Consider the following 10,775-nt stretch of genomic DNA (forward strand, 5'->3'; position numbering starts at 1 on the left):
GGCATGTTTACCCATGACTCCATGAAATAGTGATGTACAACCCCAATGAATATGATATTGTTTCTATGTAAACAAATGTGTCGTGGATAAAGCGTGTGGCTAACCATATGTATGGGAAGATCAAAAAAAGGGTAGGACTATACCATATAATGTGCAGTACAAGTTGTAAAGTATGTGCCCACCATGGTATAAAAAGGGATTGCCTTCACCAAAATAATAATATGTTATTTCCACATGTGCCAATACAACCCCAATAATAAATCAAGAGAGCAAAGGGGAACGTGTCAAATACTTTCCTCAAATGTGATCCGATCCTTGCCAACATGTGATGACCATAGGAAATATATCAATAAGTTATAGGGAACCTCAACAAACAAACTGATCAAATATCACCCCACCTAGGTCTCACCAGGTTTCAAGTGGTGATTAACAACATAAGAGAAGGGGAACATGTGAAGTGTACCCTCCTAATAAATCAACCAATGATTTATCATCACCACCATAGCCAATCCCTTGGGGAATTAGACCCATCATACACAAGCATAGGTGTAGTACTCTCTAAAAATAATAAGCACCATACCAATAACAACATCATGACGCTAAGAATAGTCACATGAAGAAATGTTAAGCACCATAACCAAATATTCAATAGCATACTAATCCATCAACCATATATATGAAACCCTGAATAGAAAAACAATGCATAAGACATTACCATTGATCCCAAAGGGATAAAACAATCTCATCCAATCCAAAATAATGAAGCAACCTAATGGAATTACCATCTCCAAGTAATCACTTCATGCAAATCCCTGTAATGTTTAATAAAAATCACACATACAATCCTGATGCAGTATGAGTGGTAATGATGACAAAAGTGGAAATAATATAGCACATTGACAATTGAGGACTAGAAGATTAGTTCTTGCGGTCATGGATTCCAATGTTAATTACCTAATAGTAATAATTGATAGTGGTTATTTAGGACTTTTTAGAGATACAAAGGACTATATCCATGTCAAAAAAGAAAGCTAGATCTCTAATGTAGTATTGTAATACAAGTCAGTTCTCCAACATGATGCACTGATATAAAACATGATGGTAGAGTCAAGGATGTTGTTATATTCCTAAATAGAAACCTAATGAAAGTCAAAATAAATAGATATTGGAAGCAGGATTTTCAAGCTGGTCAGGGAGTTCATCAGGATAAGAATCTAGGTGAAATATTTAATGCTTTAGAAGTAGCCTAAGCATTCACTTTATGGCCAAAATTATCAAGCGTCACTATTGAAAAAATTAAATTTATTAGATGATAACTTAACATAATACAAAGAGAAATTATTTAGAAAGAAATATCATTATATCCAATATCTCAACAAATAAATGAATTCTCTCCAAATAAGCTAGTTCATTATCAGTGATGTCCACACACATGGAGAAAAAGAGGCCTACATATTTCCTGTAAATCACCTTGTGCATTCAAAACTGCAAGAAGAATGAAATTAAACACAATCGTGTGTGAGTAGAATTTATATATAATACACATGAAAGGAAAAGAAAGCTAAAACCCCAAGAAATATTTGCAATCTAGTAATTTCAAACTCTCATATCTATACTGAACTCAAAGAATAATAGAAATACAAAGTATTAGGAGAGTAAATGGATCAGCACATTAGTATGGCATGCTTCCAAACTTCTATATCATTTGAATTGAACTTTACCAGGGTTGAAGCATTCAATTTGATACCTTGTTAGGTTAAGTTTGTAAGGGATGTGATTGCATATGCATTTAAGGCTACAAAACCAAAATCACAATGCACTTGTCCATTCTCCCTTCATTGCACGGACCTATGCACTCTACACCCCATGTGGAGGAGATGTGTCACATGTCCCTTTGTGTCATGTGTATAAATTAAAATGAAAAAAATTGGGCATCTGACTTTGTTAACATTGGAAACTATGGCCAAATCCCACTTTGGAAAACTCCTTTGGGGAAGATAATTGTGCCATTGAATTCCTCTTTTCGAGAGGAACAAAATCGACCTATAGAACACCAAATTTGGGTAAGGGAAAATATTTGTTTATTTAGAAGAAATACAATAAGTCATGACTTTAAAATTGAAAATTTGAAATTCAAATTTGCCTCCAAATGTCAAGGTCGGCTTCACCTTCATAAGGAAAAATTGTCATATACATAGAGGCATCCTCCATCTTCATTTACATCATCAAATTTCTAAAAGAAAGTTTGAGGTAGCTGAGTTCAGAAGGACGTCAAAAGGGTTTCTTTTTTGGGATTTCTTTCTTATCATAGGCCGAGATACTCATGAGAGACAGTTGTTGGAATGAAGGGAATATTTTCTGCAAATTGTATGGGCCTTCTTGTCATTGCAGGATCAAATCAATGAGCAGAACATGAGGCTGAATTATGTAATGGTTTATGGGCCAGTTTGTGATCATCCTAAGAAACAATCTCTTATATTTTAAGACCACTCTCCTGATTTTTTGTCTTAACAAGGGTCGTAGATACTAGTCCAAAGGACTGAGAGCAGCATATATTAGATCTAAGTCAGCACCAAGTGTCAATGAAAGGAATCTCCTTATGTGCCTAGGTCAGCCGCAGTGGAATGGAGGTATGTTGGGTTAATTGAGTGAGACAACATCATACAGTATATAGCCCTAACCAGATCAAGAGAAACCTCTATTGACATAGTGCTAGAGTTGCAGCCATTGAGCCGATTTTTTGTCTAAGATTGGAATTTGAAATTGGTAAGTCTATTTCACTTTTTTCTATTGTACACTCTCTCTCTGTTGAACAATTGAAATTAATAATAAGAATATTTGATCAAGGGTTTTCTCCATCTTGTGGTTTTTTTTCCCTAGCTTGTGCCATATTATTGTGTTCTCTTGTCTTGGCTTGTCTTCGTCATCTATTATGTTCTCTCTTCAAAAACTGTTAATATGATAATTGAATTAATCAATGGGCTAATATGGAACTGTGAAGATTCTATCCTAAGAAAAGAATATGTCCTAAATTTAACATGGTATTGGAGCCAGTGAAGACAAGCCCAAGCAGGAGTCTGAACTTTTTCTTTCAAGCTGTAGATCTAATTCTTGTCTAAGTCGTTAGAGGAAATCATCTCCCTAAGATATGGTGCATATGAGTTTGTGGAGCTATTTTGTCTAGATCGAGATCCCGTGGTACCAAATTTCTGTGAATATATTATAAGTCATCTTATTATTTGGTGTATGGAGTAATTCTATGACATATCTTGCCCATTATGAAGTGATCTCTGATAAATTGAGGCCATTGTGTTTATACAATGAAGGGTTTTATAGATCCATAGTCATTCTGTGTTAAGGTAAATATTCCATGGAAATCCAATAACGGATATGATTCCTGTGGTGTTTCTATTTATGATCCAAATATTATAAAGAAAATGAGATTTGGTGGTCAGGTTCCGTGGGCTCTGATGGCCAATCGAGTAACCACTAGGCAAAATTAGGGTTGTTAAGAGGATGTGACAAAAATATATTTTCTGCTAGGATTGTCCAAAATATTTTTATATTGGATGGGCTCTTATCTGTCACATGTGTTTCGCTAAATTTTTGCAGTGACAGTGAGGCACCACTCAGTGTTTGACTCCTACTGACCATATCTATTGAGTAAAGCTTTTTTATGGCAATTATAACTTTACACATATGTATTTGTGTCTCTTTGCAATTCAGATGTGTGACCCACTAAGGATCAGATCTGCGTTTTGGAGCTTCATAAGACAGGTCGAAGTGATGGGCATTTGTGTTTTACAAAACCACTTGGCCTCTATACACAAAATGATTTGGAGTATTTCTAGTCTGAAGTGATATTTTTTTCCGTGTTTATTCATTTGGTTAGCAGCCTCTATTCAAGAACAAGTGAAGTTCTTTTCTAAGAATCTCGATTAAAGAAATCTTGAGTTGTAGAAGGACCTCCTACATGCACTGAATCCAACAGAATCAAAATACATGGTTTTGTAATGCATTCATAGAAATCAAATTACTTGGTCATGCATTGATCAAGGGGCAAGTTTCTTAGTCCAATAATCCACTGATTGTGCCATGGTCGAAGCATGAATTATGTTGATGGGAATCTTCCTGTGATCAACCTTTTCATATTTACATTGAGTCCTAAGACATATTGAAGATTTATAGAAATCTAAGATCCTTGTGACACTGAGCTTGGATTCCCTATTATATCAAACACCATCACAACCGTAAATAGATCATGAAGCTTACTCTCTATGGTCTAGTTTGAAAATTGAAAATAGGAAACCCAATAGAGACAGCATTAGATATTTAATTGAAATAAAGATATGTATCAGAGAAAGGATGCATAACTACAACAACAAAAATTCTTGAGCTGATATCAATTTTTTTTATAAGGGAGCTCTACTTCAATGATCAACCTCTAAAAGATCATATGGTTTAGCAAAAGAAATAATGCTACATATATTTTACAACTATGTCTAAGAAATAGTCCATCAGTTTTTTATTATTAGCACTTGAGCATCGGCGAAGACATTGTTAAGGATTCATAAAATTCATACATATATGTCCTCAGCCCTCCTCAAGGATGACAGTCTTATAACTTTTTAAGAATAATGTCCATTATGATTGTACTCTGAACAAATAACCAAAGGACATAAAGAAAAACATTGGTACTCCATAGAACTAAGACATAAGAGCTATGTATGATGGAACCTTGTAGCAGTCTTGAGAGATCTCTTAAGGGAAGCTATAGTGATATGGGAAGATTGAAGATAGAATCCAATTCATAAGACAACAATAGTAGCATAGAGAAGCCTTGGTCTTTTGACTAGTGTGGTTATAACATTGTGAATTCAGTGTTGTTGAAGCAAGTTGACCAGTCTAGTAGCAAAGGCTTGCAAACTTTATATAACAACACCTTATGACAACACATTGATCTCCTTGACAGTGGTTTTGAAATCCTACCATAGGTCACAACTTGAGTATAAGTGCCTTGGAATTTTGTTGTATGTGGTGCTATGTCTCATGAGCAGGGTGGTGTTAGTATGCAAGGATGGGTTTTCAGCCTTAGGATATTGGGCATTTCTAGAAGTCACAACCACTTGGCTTCTAGAACCTCCAACAAACCCATCCTAAGGTTGTGTGTTGTCACAACTTCAGTATGAACCTCAGTTGCATGGTAGTCATTAACTGAATTAAGGGATCACACTAAGGTAGCTAATACACTAAAGATAAAACTGTTCCTAAGGTTAGTGCCTAATCCAAATCTAGAACAACAGTTGACTAAAGCTTAACAAAAGAACACAACTAACTCTGGAACAACACACTAAAATAGCCACTATGCTAAGGATAACACCGCTCCTAAGGTTAATGTATATACTCCTATGATTGATCACACTTTACAAGACTGTTGCACCTCTCTTGAGCCTTGACCAAAGTTGTGTTGTCATTACAAACACCTTTGCCACACACAGGAGCTATGAGAGTTGGATCTGATGTAGGTTGTTGTATTGGTTGAAGGTGAAAAGATCCATGGAGACAAATTACAAAACTAACCATTACTTTTCGCAAGAAAATTTCTCTCCACGAAGCAAAGTTTCTCCCTCATATATATATTCAATACATTATATTTACCCTATATGGATTTCTCATTAATGTCTTGTTTGTTTTGGACATTCATTAAATGAAACACTTAGGTTCAACTAATAAAATAGTTGTCATGACAAACTTGTCCTACAAAATACAATACCATGCACTGGACGGACAAGGCAGCAATGGAACTCAACCATTTTAAACAATTTTTTGGCCTACTAGGGAAGTTCTTTGTCATTTTTCACCAATGTCCCGGTGGAGGCCTCCTCAGGGCACAGACAACAGCCAACATCAGAGCTAATTTCAAAAACAACTAAGATGTCCATAGACATATTATGATAAGCCATGAAAGGACCATCTTTGATTTGGAATTCGTTAAAAAACTCTTCTAACAAACATAAACTTGCCACATTTCTATGGTTTATCTAATATCATAATGTTATTTACATAAGAAGATGAGAATACACAAAGTGCTTGCATGGTTTCATACAATTTTCTATTTTTCTAGGACATCATAACATGACTATGGGACGATGAAAGTTCCAAGACGTCATCCAAATGACCTTCAAAAGAACAAACTAGTTTTTCTGAAAGAAAGAATACAATTTCTAGTAGGAAAGCATAGTCCATTATCGATCTCTTTCTACCAGAGGTGGCCTTTCCTCTTTTCATTTTATCTACAAGGTTTTCAATATTTAAGGAAACCAATTCTGGTGAACCATTGACTGTAAAACAGGGCATTGGAGGCACTATCATCTGGTTTATTGGAAGCTGCAGCAAATTTGCAGTCTGATTCTATCACCTTCCAATGTCCACACATAAATAACGCGGTCTTGACCAACTCTAGTAACATAATGACCATCCACATTGAACTTCATTGTCCAAATAGAATCATGATGAGCTTGGATTTCTTGATGCATGTAAAGTATTTTTAATTCCTTGCAAGACTTGCCATATTGATGCACTTTCATTTGTTGTGGAATAAATAGGAGAACATTATGACTATCATTTATAGTAAAACTAGATCTCCTTCCCCCGTTTTTGAAAGAAGTGCCCCTCTCATCACTGCTCTTCTTACATTTGGTCCCCCAAATTGTGTGGACAATAACCTTGATAGTTTTTAACCAAACCCCTTTCTTTTTGGACTTGAAACTAAGCCTTCCATTTGAGTCGAGATCCATTTTCTCCTTTGCTCGTTCCACACTTTCCCACCGCATGATTTCCTGGACATTATGAGAATTCCCAATAGCTCTCTCAAACTCCTCCATGGTTAGCTTCCTACTAGTTTCTGTGTCTCTGAGCTTGTTTCACATGCCATCTTTACCTACCTCATTCACCACAAACTTATTTCCATTATTTATATTTTTTATGTTGCAAAAAGACCCTCCACTGTTATATGTCTAAGAGACAATGCTAATGCGATCTCTCCTAGCTTGTTTTTCTTCTCTACTACGCTAAATTGCTAAATAACCAAGACCAACATCACTAGACCTGAAGAACCTACACAAAGTCTGAATTTCTCTTGTCATTTCTGTCAATTCTGCTTCCAAGGCTACTAAACTGATCCCCACCAAAAGAAAAATGATTATATCTCCTCCTTTCAGTGTTTACTATTGCCTGATTGTTATTGATGTGTATCATTCTTATTTTCTTGTAATATATGTATTTGTTTACACAACCTATTTGGAGTCACGCATTCACAACATTCTCGTTTCAACAACCCATACCCAATTCCAAGTTTCATGCAACTTAGGTTCAAAAAAATACTTGGCATTCTTTCAATTAATATTAGATGAATCTAGACAACAAAAGCTATTATTTACCTACCAGTGCTTTTAGCATGCTTTCCTTTGTTTTGATACCCTGGTGGTTCAACTATCTTTATGTACTCCCCACCACAAGTCTGTCGATGTCTGCAAGTTAATACAAGCACACAAATTTTCCCATTTGCATCAAGACAACATATTAATAGGACACATCATAGATAGTCTATTATCATATAAATAAGGGAGCTACCTCAAAATAAAATAATCATTTGTCTTACCAGTTCCAATGGCAACTAACATCAACACAAAGTTCATTATGATCATCCCTTCTCATACAGTCTGAACTTGAAGGTCATCGATTCATCACCCTCTTTATCAGGTCTCCGCAAAGTTGACACTGCAATTCATAACACGTCCAATTTCTCAAATGTGAGAAGTAAACTTCATTTACACTCGCAGTTGTCCATGCTACATTTTCTGGATAAAGTAAACAAAGTTGTGGAAATCATCTAGCATTAAAAAGAAACAAAGACTAAAAGTTCTGAATCATAATGCAAGAAATGGTTGCCAAAAATATCAAATAAAATCAGAGGACAAAAAAACACTTATTTCCAAGTAAAAGCATTGATTAAAGCAAAAGGAAGAGTTAAAAAACTGGTTGTTAAATTCCAAATAGCCTAATTCATATCACACCTCCGGTTATCTTGGATCTATCTATATTATCTGTACTCTATTGACTTCAAAGTAATCTGCAATCTCCACTCATGAAGATTTCACATGTATACTCATCTTAGGTTGTTCCAATGAATACGCATTGTACACACAAGATGAAGAGTGACTGCACACCCTCAAATTCTCTATAATCCCTTGTTAAAAATTCAAGATTCTCACTTGAAGCGTCCTTTTAGTACTTGAATAACCAACACCAGCACCAAAATCTTAGATTGGTGAACAAATATAGGATCTACACTACATTTTATCAACACAATCCATACTGTTAAAAGTAGATAGTTTGTACAAAGTAAATAACTTTCAGAAAATCTTACTTCATTTTACAAGCACCTCTAGTGGCATTTTAATAGCACAAATTCATTATTTATGTGTTTTTCCATGATTTCCCTGCTTTTATAAATATTTTCATGAGAGTTGGTATGTTGAGATCCTAGTTTTTCTGTAAAACTATCAATGATGACCTCAACTTTTTCATACTTTCTCAGTTTCATGAACTTCGTTGACATCAAGACCAAGCTATACATTGCAATAAAGAAGAGCATAATAAAGTGAGCTCTAACTCCTGCAACTAACTCCCAAATCAAATATTATTATAATTTTTTAGCCATACAACCAACTCCCATATTCCAAATTTCCAGTCATGGATATAACTCCCAGATTATATAATTCTTCAAGAGGGTTGCGTACAAAGTACCAAGCAATGTTATTAGTACCAAAGATGGCACCATTTCCGAGTAATCTGTCACACTTGGAGATCCAAATATATGAAATCATGTTTTCAAGACAAAACTTACAAATTACTTTGGCGTTTACTTTAAATTATTAAGTTTCCCAATTACATTTTAATGTCCAATGATAATAAAGTAGAGGCCAATAGTTGGCTCAGATTAGGAATACACAAGTTCCTCAATTGATCAGTAAGCATATCCATCAATTCCTTTTATTTTACCAGATCTTCAAAGAATAAAATCAAAGCTAACTCTAATAAAACAAGTTTTCACACCTACACAATGCTTTGCAAACCTTCAGAAGGTAATAACAAACCAAGAGAAGGATTTCCTTGTAGAAACATAATAACATAACTAGTAAAGATAACATTACAAGATAAATATCAAGTCTGTTTGCTCCAACTATTGCATCATTCTTGGGTTGAAGTTAAGAGATTCCCTCCAAATGGGCTCTTTTATATGTTCCTCAGTGAACGTGGGCTGCTAAAAATCAAAGTTGAAAGGAGTGGGGTAGCTAGTTTCATCATTGATGTCATGCAAACTTGACAAGTAAGGGTGACTCAAGGCCTCTTGAACTAATGCAACACAATAATAACATACAACAGGATTCAGTTAAAGATGAGATAAAAAAAACTAAAATCATATTGCACATCTTAAGTGTAGAACTTCCCTTCTTTGGGGCAAAAAGCCTAATGCTATCACATCACATCTAAAAAGAATAATAACTAGCCAATTATAGGAGTAACAAGTAAAATACATGTAATGTGTTTTCTTGGATCAAATACAAGAATTTTTCAAGTAAGCCTACAACTGCTGGAGCCATGTTAGGGAATTTATGAGAAAAAGGTTGCTTAGGAAATTGTGGAAGTTGCCTGATGTATCTTCTAGCATTGTCACTCAGTAAAAAGCCAAGATCAAAGTCATCTGGTGAACCAATTAACTATTAAGAAACCAAACACAGAAGAAATAGGCATCTGATGATTTAAGATAGGTAAAGAAACCCATTTCAATTTGTATATCAATATTTATCATTGACATCAAATCATTTATGCTTTAATCATAGGCTTTCTTGTCTTCGTAAAAAAAAAGAATGAATAAGCATTTACCTCAGTGATGAGCCTTAATTGTTGAACTTAATATTTACTAGGAAACAAGGGATCTCGCTTTAGTATCTCGACAAAAATGTAGTCCACTGACCAGATATCAATGGCTATTGTATACCTAGGACAATTCAATAGTATTTCTGGTGCATGATACCAGCGAGTAACAACATACTCTGTCATAAAGTCTGTTTCTAAAGTAGTCTGTGCAAGCCCAAAATCACATATTTTTGGTCACAATTTTCATTTAGAAGCAAATTACTGGGCTTTAAATCTCTATGCAGAATATTTGTTGAGTGTATGTACTTCATCCCTCTCAATAGTTGATATAAGAAAAACTGCAAAAGGAAATCCATGTCAGGATGCATAACCATGCTTATTATTGACAGATAATGCGTTGACAAGTTGTAATGGATATTTCCCTAACTTCCTATGAGATAATGTTCCTACCAAAACCCCATGGCTAATAGTGAAAACCCTTATCGACTTCAATATGAAGCAACTGCAAATATATTATACTTATCCAGAGTAACCAAATATTGAAATACTAATAAAGAAAATCTCATGCTCAAAGCAAATATATCTTCACAAGAGAAAGTGGATTGCTGACAAATGATAAGCTAAAATGTAAGTGTTGGTACACTAAATTTGCTTTGGTTGAAATATGAGTTAATCTGCCAGCTAAAAATTCATTAAGCAACATCTCAGGACAACACAAACAAGATGGTTTGATAATTATGGCATACAACATAGGTTACTATCCTTAGTTTTAGTAACTCCACACTATGATACACTTACAAATAATACAAGTAAAACACTAACCTTCTAACAGA

The 10,775-nt window shown here is 34.8% G+C and overlaps 1 pseudogene; it reads right to left on the reverse strand.

Annotated features, from left to right (window-relative positions):
* Positions 1-9,244: 9,244 nt before the first annotated feature.
* LOC149252729 (mitogen-activated protein kinase 4b pseudogene) lies at positions 9,245-10,298 on the reverse strand (annotated as a pseudogene).
* Positions 10,299-10,775: the final 477 nt, after the last annotated feature.

Source organism: Pinus tabuliformis, chromosome 7, assembly GCF_031772625.1.
Source record: "Pinus tabuliformis cultivar Carrire ecotype Pingquan chromosome 7, CPIR1, whole genome shotgun sequence".
Classification (NCBI taxonomy): Eukaryota; Viridiplantae; Streptophyta; class Pinopsida; order Pinales; family Pinaceae; genus Pinus; species Pinus tabuliformis.